At 38.1% G+C, this 15,926-nt stretch overlaps 1 long non-coding RNA gene across 1 annotated transcript in view; it reads left to right on the forward strand.

Moving 5' to 3' along the window:
- The first annotated feature begins 2,071 nt into the window (after positions 1–2,071).
- LOC126959916 (uncharacterized) overlaps positions 2,072–15,926 on the forward strand; it is a 38,674-nt gene continuing 24,819 nt past the window's right edge. Inside the window, exons 1-2 of the long non-coding RNA XR_007727669.1 lie at positions 2,072–2,388; positions 11,700–11,817. This is a non-coding gene — a long non-coding RNA (uncharacterized LOC126959916). The remainder of the gene's footprint in view (positions 2,389–11,699; positions 11,818–15,926) is intronic.

Here is a 15,926-nt window from a genome sequence, read left to right on the forward strand (position 1 = left end):
TAACTCTCTTTTTTCAAAACCAATATAAATACTTGTAGACCATTATTATTTTATATTAATTTTAGATGGAGTTTTATCAATTTTCTAAAAATATCAGCTGGAATTTTTATTGTGATTGCTTTGAATTTGTAGGATAATTTGGGAAGAGAGACATCATTATCATAATATATTGCCCTATCTATGTAAATGGTTTATCTTCCATTTATTCAAAATTTCTCCAATTACTCTGTAAATATCTTTTTCTTTATGTAGTTGGTTGCTAAAGTTTTGGTGTGATATTGAAGAGTATTTTATTTTTCTATTGGTTATTATTAGTAATTACTTGTTCTTTTTTGTTGTTGTTAGTAATTATTAGTTCTTAAGGGGTAGCAAGGACTTTGGAAAGGTAAAGATGGGCAAAGAACATTCCAGACAGAGGAACAAACCTAAGTAAAAATCCACAGCCTGCAAAGATTAGAAGAAAAATTGGCAATGGAAACGAAAGGTAGTTGAGGACGGATGTTGAAGAATAAGGATAAAACACATGGGGGAAAGACATAAATGGAATATTAGAGAGTTTGGGTTTCAAAGGTAACCTGGATGAAATTGTGAATTCTGGAGTCAGGCTGGGCATATACTCGCTCTGTGACTTGTTAGCTAGAGGATTCTCAGCTCTCTGGGCTTGTTTCCTAACAGTGAATGCAGATTGTGACAGTGCCTACTGCATTAGAGGGAAGTGAAGATTAAATGAGTTAAGACATGCAGCACCTGGTGTATAATAAAGCATTCAATAAATGTTAACTTTTATTGTTATTGTTGCTATTGTTATTAGGAAATGGGAAATCATTCAAAATTTTGATGTGACCCAAGGTCAGAACACAGTTTAGCTATAGCAGAGAGAAAGACTTAAGACTCCTGATACCCAGCATAGAACTCTGCTTCTAACATTTTGTGGAAACAAAAAAATGGATTAAAAAATCTTTTGAAGAAATGGCCACTTAGTACAATATTTTACAGAGCCCACTAATATCAAAGTATGAATGCTATAGTACTCTCGATAAATCAACTGGCATAATATACCCAAATGCTGTCTGCATACATTTTAGAACACAAATGATGCTCGTGTACCCAAGTGCCAAATTTACATAAAACACTATAAAAATAATTTAAAGCTGCCTCGTTCCGACAAGTAAAGATGATATAGGTATACTTTAAAAAAATCAATTCAAGTATTTCATCATGCATTATACTGTGAAGAAAAGGAAACTCTTAATCAAGTATTTACTTTAAACCATAGAAAAGATTTCATTGGCACCTTGGTAGTGAGTGGCCTCTTGGAAATAGAGAATGGAGCAATAAAGAAGGATTCAAAGGCGGTGTTTAGTCACCCTAAGCAACATAAGCAGGTCATGAAAAATAAACGAATTATTAGAGACATTTGCAGAAGGCGTTATATCAAGAAAAACTGGCTAACACTTGCTATGAAACATAGTTTCCAAATTTAAATAATATAAGTTCTTTTAGCTTTTTTTTTTTTTTTTTTTTTTTGAGTCACAGTCTTGTTCTGTCGCTCAGAATGGAGGGCAGTGGTGTGATGGCTCACGGCAATCTCCACCTCCCATGTTCAACCTTTTCTCCTGCCTCAGCCTCCCCGAGCAGCTGGAACTACAGGCATGCGTCAACACAACAGGGTAATTTTTGTGCTTTTAGTAGAGACAGGGTTTCACCCCTGACCCCGGGTGATCCTCCCACCTCAGCCTCCCAAAGTACTAGGATTACAGGCGTGAGTCACAGCGCCCGGACTCTTTTAGCTTTTCTAATGAACAGCATAAACATGGACAAAATTAGTTTATCCTTTACTATTGTAATACCTCACATTCACTTATACATGAATTATTTTAGGATTGAGGGATTGACAATAAGGGAATTTCTTTTGCTTTTTTTTTTTTTTGAGACGGAGTCTCGCTCTGTCCCGAGGCTGGAGTGCGGTGGCGCCATCTAGGCTCACTGCAAGCTCCGCCTCCCGGGTTCACGCCATTCTCCTGCCTCAGCCTCCAGAGTAGCTGGAGCTACAGGCGCCCGCCACCGCGCCTGGCTAATTTTTTGTATTTTTGGTACAGACGGGGTTTCACCGTTTTCGCCAGGATGGTCTCCATCTCCTGACCTCGTGATCCACCCGCCTCGGCCTCCCAAAGTGCTGGGATTACAGGCGTGAGTCAAGGTGCCGGGTTTCTTTTGCGTTTTAAGTCACTTTGTGCCATTCTATGCCTTTCCTCCCTCCAACTTTGTTATTTCTTATGTGTTAGATCTGCTTCCACCACAGACTTGTAGATTACAGGTCTCTTTGAGGGCAGAAAATATGTGTTACCCATTGAATACCCAGAAGACACTGTACAAGTTAGTCACATGGTGAGTAGCCAATAAAAATGTAGTGGCTGATGCCAAAAAGGGCTGAATTAATTTGCTTTCAATAAGAAATTACTAACATATCTGGGTAAAGAGGTTTTAGTTTCGTATAAGATCTAGAGAGCGTGGGGACTTACTTTTTACTGGAAATCACAGAAAACGTGTGGGGTAATTATCGGGGGTAGTTACTTTAACCTGCAAGTGATTGCTCACTGCAACTGATTTGTAGAACTACCAGGTAACGCTTTGCGTTGTATCACCTAGATACCACAACATTCCATTAGGTTTAACATTTCCCAAGACACCACTGAATAGAAATTCCACCAATTCCTCTTCGAGTTTTGTCTTTAGACCACTCAAATCCCACATACCCCACCCTCCCCCTCCCTCATGGACACACAATATTCATTCTTTTTTTTTGTTGCTCCCCTTAAAACATTGATAAAAATAAAGAAAGTTATTGAAAGCCTGAATGGCTTTCTTTAAACAGAATAGCACAAATTCATGCACAAAAGCTGCTGCCCTTGAATTCCCTCTGGGCCTGATTCTAGGACCTCTATTCTTTGGGTAATAACTCTAATTTGGTTAATAACTAGGATAGGAATAGAAAAAAAAAAAAAAAAAAAAAAAAAAAAACAATTCAGATAAAGCAACCACCTCTCTAAAACCTATCTTTTAATGGATTTGAAATCTGAAGGCCAAAGACAACTATTTTTTTTTCTTTCTTTTGCATATTTTACTTCCTTTGTTACCTCTCAACAGGAAATGTAAACCATGTGTACACAAAAATATATACCAATCTGACTTTTACATAAAACTTCTTTCTTCTGGTTTAATGTTTACTGAAATTTTAACTCAAGGTAACAACAAACGTTTAGAACTTTCCAAGCAGCATATCATGCTGTTTTAAAGATATATGGAATAAATGCTACTGATCACATTTCTAAGATTTTCTACTTGTAGATTCATACTGAAGATGAGGGATTTTAGTTATCAGAGTTTTAGGAATGATTTATTTCAAATCTTAAACTAACAAAAAAATTTTTTTAAAGACATGAATATAGTTCATTGATAAACGCTTTTGTTGCCAAGGGAGAAAATAGACCCTTTGTCTGTCTTGGCTCCACTATTTAGGAGTTGGCATCTAAGTAATTAGTTATCAGGGTTGGAATCACACAGAGAAGCAATTCCCCTTTCTCCTGATTATGGATTGCATTTTGATGGTAAAATTGTTGGTTGTGTTCGTCCTTACTGACAGATTTTGTGTGATTAATGTCTCTGGGGTCTATTTTTCTCTGTCACCTTCATACAATAGATGCCATAAAATCAGCATCACCAAATCAAAATGTGCCTTCTATCCCCTTAGAAATGATCACCCTCCATCTTTTCTTGTTATGGTTGATCTTTAGCTTCATATATTTGAAAATAAAGAATGAAATGAAAGACTGTACCTTTACTACACCTACCTCTGTCAGGTGAATTTAAATTATGGCTATATAGTTCTAAGCTTCACTAGATTTTCACAGGGACAAAAATCATTTGCAAGTAGCTCATTAAATGTATTTGTTTTAACAAAATGTCATTCAGAGAGACACCGTTGTCTGCAATTGCCCTAAACATTTAGTTGTTTAACTGTGATTCTGTGCATTTGTGTTTGTGGATACCCTTAGGCAAACACACCTGACTTCACAAACATTTGCTCAAATGCTTGAGTAAGATACATTTTTTTAATATAGTTAATATAAATATAACCTCCCAGTGCACTTAGCCGGTGAAGTTTTTAGACTAGCTTGTTTGCAAGGAAAAAAAAAGAATCTGTTCAAGTTACCTTGAAACAGTGGTTTATAGACATATTGGTATGTTTAAGAAGCAAGTCTTCGCTTGAGACCTTGATTTATTATCACAGCTTTTATGCTCTTTTCTTGCTTCTGTTTTGTTCCCCTATAAACTAACTTCATCTGCATTCATTTTGTTCCCCGCTGCTCCTCCTCCTTATCTTTGCTGTCCACCTGGTCCTTCATTGCCATTCCTGGATCATTCTCTGTCCTAAGCCTATCCAGGGGCTCAATCTCTCAGCATTCCAAAACCAAATGCTGGATAGAGGACTCTTACTGTCTCACCTCACTTCTTTGAATGAGGCTATAAAGATGATAGATTAGTTTACAGGACTGTGTCTTTCAGTGTCCTTCTGTTGTGGCTTGTTCCTGGTCTCATCAGTTAGGCCCAGGAGAAGCATCATCATATGGAATAAAACATGGCTTTCTAAGCCAATTCTTTAATGTTGTATGGCTGGAGATGACCCCTTAGAAAGGGAGGCTTATATGGATGGTGTCTTAGCCCATTTTGTGCTGTTGTACCAGAATACCTGAAACTGAGTGACTTATAAACAACTGAAATTTATTTCCTCACAGTTCTAGAGGCTTGGAAGTCCAAGACCAAGGTGCTGGCATCTGTTGAGGGCCTGCTTGCTGCATCATCCCATGGCAGAAGGGCATAAGAGGGTGATAGAAGACAAGAGAGTGAACTCACAGCCTCAAGTCCTTTGGCATTAACCCATTTATGAGGGTGGAGTCCTTATGACATAAACATCTCCCATTAGGCCCCACTTCCCAACACTATTGCATTGAGAATTAAGTTTCCAACATATGAACTTTAGGAGCCACACTCAAACCATTGCATATAGGTAACCTAAACTGTGTGTGGCATAATTAATTGGTTATTTGGTCTTTCCCAACTACATTTACCTTCATTTTTGTAAACAAGTTCCATGAAGGCATGGAACTTGTTTTCCTTCCTGTTTGAAGGCACAGCCAACAGATTTGCCGATAGACAGGATGTGGATCATGAGTAAAACACAATTGTTTTGCCTGGAGCAAAATTGAGATTTTATTAACTGAGATTTAAAACCTGTAGGAGGCATAGGTGAGTTGGAGGTGATAGCAAATTTTTAGTTTACAGTATGTTATTTTGAGATATCTGATAGACATCCAAGTGTCAGTGTTTTGCAGGAAGTTGGATATTTAGGTCTGGAGATCAGAAGAGAGTTTCAGGTAGGAGACATAAATTTGATAGTCATCAGCATACAAGTGGTAACTAAAGCCAGGAACCAGATGAGATCATCTAGGGGCAAAGCATAATTAGTAAAGAGGATGAGTTCACTGACTGAAGCCTACTAACATTTAGAAGTAGCTGATTGAAAAGGAGTAGAAAAAGGAGATGAGAAAGAGTGGGTAGGAAAATAAGAGAAAAACTAATTAGTTGTGGTATCCTGAGTCAATGTTCAACTCTATAAGATACTGCTGATAGGTAAAGTAAAACTGGACAATGGAAAAAACTATCATTGAATTTGGTAATGTGAAGGTTGTATTGGTCTGCTGAGGCTGCCATAACAAAATTCAGTGACTGGGTGGCTTAAACAACAGAAATTTATTTTCCTACCGTTCTAAAGGCTGAAAGTTCGAGGGGTGGCAGGGTTGATTTCTCCTGAAGTCTCTCTCTGTCATTTGCAGACAATGCCTTCTTACTGTGTTCTCATATGGACTTTTCTCTGTACAAGTGTATCCCAGCTTTTTCTCTTTCTTATAAGGACACCAGTCATATGGGATTAGAATCTCACCCTATGATCTCATTTAACCTTAATTACCTCTTAAGATATCCTATCTCCAAACAGTCACGTTGAGGGTTAGGGCTTCAACATGTGAATTTGAGAGAGATGTAATTCTGTCCATGACAAAGGCCGCTGATGAACTTGAAAACAATAATGTTCTTGTCGTGGAGTTCTGCTGGACAGAACCTGACTTTAGTGACTTCAAGCAAGAAGGGAAAGTGATAAAATTTGGCAGTGTCCCCACCTAAGTCTCACCTTGAATTGTAATAATCCCCACATGTCAAGAGTGGGGCCAGGTGGAGATAATTGAACCATGGGGCCAGTTTTCCCCATAGTGTTCTTGTGATAGTGAGTAAGTCTCATGAGATGTGATGGTTTTATAAATGGGAGCTCCCCTGCACAAGCTCTCTTGCCTGCTGCCATATAAGATGTGTCTCGCTTCCCCTTCTCTTTCCGCCATGATTGTGAGGCCTCCCCATCCAGCTGGAACTTTAAGTTCATTAAATCTCTTTCCTTAATAGATTACCCAGTCCCAGGCTTGTCTTTATTAGCAGCTTGAGAACAAACTAATACAGAAGGAGAGACATGGAGACAGTGGATGCAGGCCATAACTATAAGGAATTTTGCCACTAAGGGAAGGCAAGAAGTGAGGAAGTCCCTGAGCAGAGAAATAGAGAGAAGAAAGAGTTTTGTAATATATATATTTTTTTATTCGGTGAGAAAGATGCTATTAGATGCTAATAAGATGCTTCAAGATTGAGCTGCCTCTTGTGTTGAAGAATTTTCTGCTTTTGTGTATGTTGACATTGGAGTGACCAGCAGGGCTGCAGGAGGCTACAGAGAAGTGGAAATGGAGGTTGAGAGGGAGGTAAGCAGAGAATGGATTTTAGAATTCATTTGAGTATTTCAAATTTTAGTTATTTAGTTTAGGATACTTTAACGTATTATTATGGTATACAATTCTGTTTATTTTTACAAACATAATGCATTATTTATCTATATAAACGTGTTCCTTTTTTTTTTTTATAGTCTCTGAGGGTCCTAAAGGACAAACATTTTTAAAATGTTTGGACAGTTTGTTACCTACAGTCACGTCAACTCAAATGTAAATAATTGTCATTTGTTTAGGTACTTAAATAGCACTCATTTATGATTGGTAATGAATAAGTCAATACGTGGTTAATTGTATATCCACTGGCAATTCTGAACTTTCTTTGGTATGTGTTTCTATACTAAGAAGAGAAAGGAAGTGTCTCTGGCCTTGCCTTGGGTACTGACTGTTCTAAGTACTTGCCTATCCATGAGTGCTTCTCTCTAGAATTAAAGTGCGTTTACAGCATGGTATGTTAAGAAAGGGCACTGAGGATGCAGTCAGCAATCCCAGATCTGCATTTTAATAGCCTTGTTGGCTACCTTACTGTATCTGTAGTCCTAGGTTTTGTGTCTGTTCAATAGAGATAATGGTACACAGTTTTATGAAATTTAAGTTACACTTAGGCTCACACTCAGACCAACTTTTCTCCTAAATGAAACCAACCTTGACATATATTGGTCTTAGTATTGCAGATCCATTTGCAAATAGTATAGTTTGGGATTTTCTGTCAAACTGGTCATTCCAGAAATATAAACCAGTGTCCTCAAGGCAGAAATTACCATTGAAAAGAAAAAAGAAAAGCTGAAAGCTCAATGCTTACTTTAGGAACAAGCATCTAATGGGGTCAGCGATTTTAACTGTGGAACGCCAATAAAGAAATGTAGATGTAGAAAAGCAAATCCTGAAATTTATGGTATATCTATAAAGACAAAACAAACCATAGACTTCAGGTCATTCTACTACTACAGGCAGCCAATCTGGATGGTTTTGCCCTTGGTTTTCCTATCTTATAAAACTACAGTAGCAGGTTTAGAAGAAATTGAATGGAATCAATTTTTTTCTTTGCCTTTATAGACAAAAGAGTGCTTGGCAGGGGAAAAGGTACCTGGGAAAATGTTCTATAACAGAGAGAACTCCTGTATTGTGATTTATCCTTCCTTTAGTTTTTGGGTATAGAAAAAGGTAACTATGGAAAAAAGGCAGAACGTAAATTAAAGTTGTTTTAGAAAATGCAAGTATTCAGGTTTTTCTATTATTCCATCATTATTTTTGGCTAGTTGCAATATATCAAGTTTCTTAATAATTGAGGTAGCTCTAATATATACTTTATTCTCAGAGACAGAATAAACGCCTTCCTGCAAATAACAGGCAAAGCTAATTAGCAACTTAGCACTCTTATTTTGGCCAGAAGCCACCTTGACTGAGTTCTGTAATTTGTGAATATAACCTAGCTCTTAGAGTGTTAATTAATCTGTTCTTTCAATAGCCACATTTTCAAAAGGTAAGGTTAGTGTATTGTTAAAGCCCAAGGCTTCTTGTTCCCCCTTTCTCAAAAAGGGTTAGAAATATGGTATTGAATTTCTTTATAGGGTTTTGTTAGAGAAAAACTGTGTCCTTGAAAGCTGAAAATGTTGAATTTTTTTTTTTTTAATTGTGGGAAATGTAGACATTTCTGGCTCATATGTGAATGACAAGGAAGGAAAATGTCACATTTTAATGAGAGTTAGAATCTTATGATATAATTAGATCTGCAAATCATCTAAATTCAATTTATTGAACACAACTGAACACACGTTGTATCGGCCACGTGGAGATGCAGAGGTGAATACAGTTTATACAGTGACGATAGAGACATTTACAACAACAGTTTTCACACTGGGCTACATGTACTTGGCAGATGTATATAGTAGACTTTCAGGGTAGTAGGAGCAGCCAAAGAATTCTACAGACATCACTGTCTAGACAGTAGACTCCATCGTTACATGTTCCTAAAGTCAATCTATCTGAGATGGAACTTTCCTACCTCCCTTTCAGGGTAGCTCTTCTTCCAGTTACAAGAAAAAATCAGGTCTCTGAGGTTCTACTTAGATGTGTAAGAACTTTTCACTAACAGAGCAATGGTGATAAGAAAATGAATCACTAAGGACTGTGTAACTAATCCCTTTGCGAATCTAAATGATTTCCAATTATTTGCTTAGAAAAGAAAGAATGAGAACCTAATACAGTGGAAGAGTGAGGAAACATAAAAAATATTTTTAGATGTCAGATTACAAGTTAATGTCTGTGGTGAAACTCCAAGGTGGGCTATGAATTGAGTCTCCCCAAACTCTTCTATTCCCAACTACTTATTTATGATAACATATTTTCTCAGTGCTACATCTAAAAACAAAGACAATAATGAAAAATGGGGAGGAAAAACCTTGATGCTGAGTCCTGTGCTATTCTATCAGTAATTAATATTCATTGAAGACATATGAACCTAGAAAAAAATAGATTAAAATAACCCAATTTATCTTATTAAGGATACTTACATAATGACATTTCCCTTTTTATGTTTAATAATTGTAATCTAATCTACAAAATAATTCCATTGTCTAGTCAACTGAACATTATTAATCATTGTAATGACAACTTATTCTATGAGAAAAAATGTAATATTTAAAGATTCATAATTATAGAAACATTTAAAATAAGTCTTAATTTATCTGCATATTTTTGTTGTAGGCTATATGATTGAGCAACAATAATAATTATTGGTGCAGAAGTGGGAGGGGGAAACTGTTCCAACCAGGTGACAGCATAAACAAAAACTCAAGGTAGAAGGACATCAGGTGCTAAGTTCTAAAAATAATGTCTAACCAGGACTGAAAATATGGGATGCGAAAGGGAAGACAGAGATGTGGGAGTAGAGACCAGAGGTGCTTTCTCAAACAATCTTTTTCTTTCTTTTTTTTTTTTTTTAAACAGAGTCTCACTCTGTTGCCCAGGCTGGAGTGCAGTGATGCGATCTTGGCTTATTGCATCCTCTGCCTCCTGGGTTCAAGTGATTCTCTGGTCTCAGCCTCCGGAGTAGCTAGGATTACAGGCGCCCACCACCACACTGGCTAATTTTTGTATTTTTAGGAGAGATGGGGTTTTACCATGTCGGCCAGATAGGCCTCGAACTCCAGACCTCAGGTGATCTGCCTGCCTTGGCCTCCCAAAGTGCTGGGATTACAGGTGTGAGCCACCACACCCGACTCTCCACCAATTTTATCAATGAAATTTATTCATTTACCACTGGGATCTACCTTTTCAGGAGTTATGAATGATTGGTTTGAAAAAGATGCTTTTTCATTTTTCTTTCAGAGCAGGGATCAGGAAACATTTTGTGTGTGTGTGTGAAGGGTAAGATAGTAAGACTTTGTGGTGTCTGTTGCAACCACTGCTGTTTCTCTGCTGTTGTAGCGAGAAAGCAGCCACAGGCTATATGTCAATGAATAAATGTGGCAGTGTGTTGATAAACTTTAGTTATGGGCACCAAATACTGAATTTTATATCATTTTCACATGTCATGAAATATTGTATTTTGTATATGTTTTATTTTTTATTCTAACTATTGAAAAATGTAGAAACCATTCTTAGTTTACAGATTGTTCAAAAACAGGTAGTTGGCAGAATTTGGTCCATGGCTGCAGTTTGTCCGCCCCGACCTAGAATTTTTCAAGGATTTTGTCATTTTCTAACTCACATCCTAAGCTTAGACCCCCATGAAACCTCATGAATCTAGTTTGTTTCTTCCCTCTTAATACCTGAATTGCATAAAAACCAGGACTCCTTGACACATAGGTGTGTTTCGCATTTTGGAAAAGTTGAGGCTTATTTACTTACTGATGATCTGTATAGGAAAGCCTTAACAATTCTGAAGTTGTTCTTCATTTTAGCAGAGAGATCTATATTCTCCTTAACTACTTGAATTTTGAATTTAACAGCTTTTTACCTATTACCAGCATCAAAAATTTCATCTGAGAGTTTAATTTTTTTTTTTTTTTTTTTTTTTTTTTTTGAGACAGAGTCTCACTCTGTCACCCAGGCTAGAGTGCAGTGGCACTGTGTCGGCTCACTGCAACCTCCATCTCCTAGGTTCAAGCAATTCTCCTGCCTCAGCCTCCCAAGTAGCTGGGATTACAGGTGCCCACCACCACATCCAGCTAATTTTTATATTTTTAGTAGAGATGGGGTTTCACCATGTTGCCCAGGTTGGTCCTGACCTCAGGTGATCCGCCTGCCTTGGCCTCCCAAAATGCTGGGATTACAGGTGTGAGCCACCACACTCGGCCCTTATTTATTTATTTATTTATTTATTGAGATGGAGTCTTGATCTATTGCCCAGGCTGGAGTGCAGTGGTGCAATCTCGGCTCACTGCAACCTCCGCCTCCCGGGTTCAATCAATTCTCTGCCTCAGCCTCCCTACTAGCTGGGATTACAGGTGCCCACCACCACTCCTGGCTAATTATTTTTGTATTTTTAGTAGAGATGAGATTTCACCATCTTGGCCAGGCCGGTCTTTAGCAGAATAATATAGTGGAAAGACCATAGGCTTCATGGTCAGTGACCTGAGTTTGATTCTTGTCTCTGTTTTCTAGTTCTTGGGCAAATTACATCACATCACTGAGCCTCAGTTTCCTTGTGTATAGCAATAGATATGGTAATAATAGGCTTTCTTCATTGTGTTATCTGGAGAGTTTAGTTAGTAGATGTGAAATATACAGCATGGGGAACATGATAAGCGACATTATATTTCAGTTATTAATATTAACAGTATTCTTTTTTTTTTTTTTTTTTTGAGGTAGGGTCTCCTTCTGTCATTAAGACTGGATTGCAGTGACACAATTACAGCTCGCTACAGTTTCGGCCTCCCAGACTCCAGCCATCCTTCCACCTCAGCCTCCCGAGTAGCTGGGGTCACAGGTATGTGCCATCGTGCCTGGCTAATTTTTGTATTTTTTTTTGTAGAGATGGGTGTCACCATGTTGTCCAGGCTGGATATTAACAGTATTCTTATAAATATTTTTACTTTTTGTTTTTAATCGATAGATCTGGCTAAATCACAACAGATTTAAAAATTTTTCATGCTTTATTATTATTCTTATTAAACGTTTATTTTAGTTTCAGCAGTACATGTGCAGGTTTGATAAATTGGTAAATTGCTTGTGGCAGGGTTTTCTTTATTGTTTTTGACTCATAAATTGGAAGGGCAAAAAAATCTAGCTATTTGAAACTATTGGAGATTTCTATCTTCATCGCTATTATCTGAGACTGAGTTTTCCTCACAACTGATAACATCAGACAGCCAAGGAATTCCTGAACACTTTCTTGTTGATTTCAAGTCCTGCTTGATTCTCTAGCCTCCGTAACCTCTCATTTCTCACAACTTTGGCATCTTCATCCCCCTTTTATAAGCTAGTTCCTTCCTCAGTTCCAGAATCAATTTGAACCAAAAGTTGACTAAGTCTGAAGCAGTTCCCAAGCCACTTCCTGGTACATATCCTGGAGTCTACCAAGAATTACTCTATCTCTATCCCCAAAGTTTTTCTCCAAAAGACTCAGTCAGTTCTGTTATACCTACCTCTTGACTCTGCTCCTTATTTCTCATTCTAGTGACTTCCCCAAGCACCCCATTCCTTTCTTGGAACTGAGGTCTTGAGTTATTCTTGGAAGTTTCCATTCCAGAGTCTTTGTATCTTGTTCGTTCATGAATTGTGCTGTGTAGCTAGAATTCTGTCATTTGCTAACACAATTTATGTCTCCTCTACAAGCTGTTGAACCTCCACTTCTTGGTACTGACTTTCCAAAATTTTTTTCTGGCTATGCTTCAATCCCGGGTACCATCAGATCATTCCAATTTCTATTGTGGACTTGCTTCTTTGCTAGGACTTAGACTTGATGCTGTATCATACTGATGAAGTTTTCTAATCTGTAAAACAAAGGAAATAATAGTACTTACCTCCTGCGATCCATATGAGATTGAATTAATATACATGTATACTTAGTTAAGCACCTGCACAGTGTGACATATAGTGTACAATTAATAATTGCAGTTGTTGCCATTGCTGTTATTAAAGCTCTTTAGAGCAGTGCTCCCAAATTTGTCACTTGAGTCATGTCACTATTTTTCATCATTAGCATACTACCTGCACTACCAATTTTTTTTTTTTTTTTTTTTTTTTTTTTTGAGATTGAGGCTTGCCCTGTTGCCCAAGCTGGAGTGCAATGGCATGATCTTGGCTCACTGCAACCTCTGCCTCCCAGGTTCAAACGATTCTCGTGCCTCAGCCTCCCAAGTAGCGGGGACTACAGGTGCCCGCCACCATGCCCAGCTCATTTTTTCTTTTGTACTTTTAGTAGAGATGGGGTTTCACTATGTTGGCCAGGCTGGTGTCGAACTTCTGACCTCGTGATCCGCCCACCTTGGCCCCTCCCAAAATGCTGGGATTAAAGGCATGAGCCACCGTGTCTGGCCTACACTACCATTTTTTTAATGCATGTTTTTTCATAAACTGCTTCTTTAACTTAAATAAATGTAGCCTTCTCCTTAAGCAATCACTAGATACAGGCTGATTTGATGTGCTATATTATTTTATGAATCAAAAATGTCATTGATTATAAGAAACTATTATTTTTCTAATCCTAGGGAAAAAGTACTGTCAACTAAACAATGAAGTTCCATTAATTTTAAGAGACATTTTGATTTAGAGACGTTAAAATGTCAAAAAAAAAAGCTTTGAAATGATTAAATTATTAAATTTTTCTTAGAACCACTTCCTAGCAATGTTATAGGGAGAGGACACTATGCATACTCTCTCTAAGAGTTCTAAATCACTCCTGCAATTTAGTAATCACTTGCATACTGATGACTCCCAGCTCTGTATGTTTGGGCAACGTCGGTCTTGAACTTCAGAGCATCTATTGATCAAGCTGCTTGACATCTCTGCCTGGATACACCAAAGACACACCAGAAATTTATTCCTTACCTTTCGCCTCATTTCTGGTCCTGAGTCTCTATTCCTTATCTTGATGAGTAGCAGCACAAGCCAATAAATGCCCAAGTCTAGAAACTGGGACTCCTCTTTGACTGCCTTCATGGCTTATCCCTCCATCTAATTAGTCCCAGGTAGTATTAGTTCTATTTCCCTGATTTGTTTTTAAATCATGCCCTCCACACACCGACGGCAGCTTCAGTTTCACTCCTCCTCCTTGTTTTTGTTTTTAAATATAACTTTTATTATTGGTTTAGGGGGTACATGTGCAGATTTGTTACATAAGTAAACTTGTACCATAGGGATTTGTTGTACAGATTGTTTTGTCACCCAGGCACTAAGTTTAGTACCCATTAGATATTTTTCCTGATACTTCCCCTCCTCCCACTCTCCACCCTCCAGCAGGCCACCATATCTGTTGCTGTCCTCTATATGTGTATGTGTTCTCATCATTTAACTCCCACTTTAAGTGCCTTATAAGTGAGGCATTTGATTTTCTGCTCCTGCACTGGTTTGCTAAAGATAATGGCTTCCAGCTCCATCTATGTTCGCACAAAGAATATGATCTCATTCTTTTTTATGGCTGCATAGTATTCCATGGTGTATGTGTACCACAGTTTCTTCATCCAATCTACCATTGATGGACATTTATGTTGATTCTATGTCTTTCCTATTGTGAATAGTGCTGCAATGAACATATGCATGCATGTGTCTTTATGATAGAATGATTTATATTCCTTTAGGGTATATGCACAGTAATGGGATTGCTGGGTCAAGTGTTAGTTCTGTTTTTAGGTCTTTGAGGAATTGTCACACTGTTTTCCACAACGTTTGAAATAACCTACACTCCCACCAAGAATGTGTCAGCGTTCCTTTGTCTCCACAACCTTGCCAGCACCTATTACTTTTGACTTTTTAGTAATAGCCATTTTGGCTGCTGTGAGATCGCAACTCACTGTGGTTTTGATTTACATTTCTCTAGTGATCAGTGATATTGAGCTTTTTTTTCATTTGCTTGTGGGCCACATGTATATTTTCTTTTGAAAAGTGCCTGTTCGTGTCCTTTGCCCACTTTTGAATGGGGTGCTTTGTTGGAACCACCTCCTGACAGAATCTCTGGTCTTCCATGTGGCTGCCTTCTCCTATCATCCATTGCACACTGCTGCCAAATAGACTTACCTCCCTGAGTTGCAAATATGCTCCATTAGTTCTTCCTCTTACAAAATTTTAGGAGTTCTCCATTACCTTCAACATAAAGTCTAATATTCTAGTCAGTTTCCCAAGGCTCTGTAGGATCTTACTCAAGTCTACTCTAACCCAGCCTCCTTCTCACTCCACTGCCCCTGCCACACTCACACCCACTACACTTCTTTCTTCAGGTAATCCACTGTACTCACCTGGCCCCAAATAAGCCATTACCTCTCCTGTACTTCCCCCTTGCAATCACTTCTCTCCCCTTCCTTCTCTCCAATTCCCTTTCTCCATTCCCCTCCCTGGTGTCTTCTCCCTCTTCCTCCCTCTCCACATCCTTCCTTTCTCTTTCACTGTTCTCTGTCTCATCTGTTGCCACTTCTAATGAGCCTTTCCCGTCCCCAAGTCCGAGGAAGTTGTTGCTGCTTTGTGCTCTTAGAATTCCTCATGTTTATTTTAACTATAACTCTTTTTTCCTATACTGAATTTGGTTACCACTTTCATACTTTGCAATAGAGCTTCTTGTGGGTGGGTATTTTAGTTTTATGTGGCTATATAACAAATAAATATGTTCTCTCTTATAAACCAGAGGGCAATGCCTGGCTGAGCCCCAAGATACTGTTGCAACTAAGTTCCTACATAAGACACCACATTTTGGCAAGCTAAAATGTACTGTATGTTCCTTTAGTGACATATATAATAATGCCAAACATCTCGAGATTTGTTAGGTGCATGCTATTCATTAGGTATGTCCTTGTTTCAAAAGTTATTCAGACCTCTCAAGCAGTTCTGAATTTCTTCAAGGACAGGTAAGACTGTGCCTTATGCTGTTTTGCACTGACCGCCATA

Source organism: Macaca thibetana, chromosome 7 (genome assembly GCF_024542745.1).
Source record: "Macaca thibetana thibetana isolate TM-01 chromosome 7, ASM2454274v1, whole genome shotgun sequence".
NCBI classification, from domain to species: domain Eukaryota; kingdom Metazoa; phylum Chordata; class Mammalia; order Primates; family Cercopithecidae; genus Macaca; species Macaca thibetana.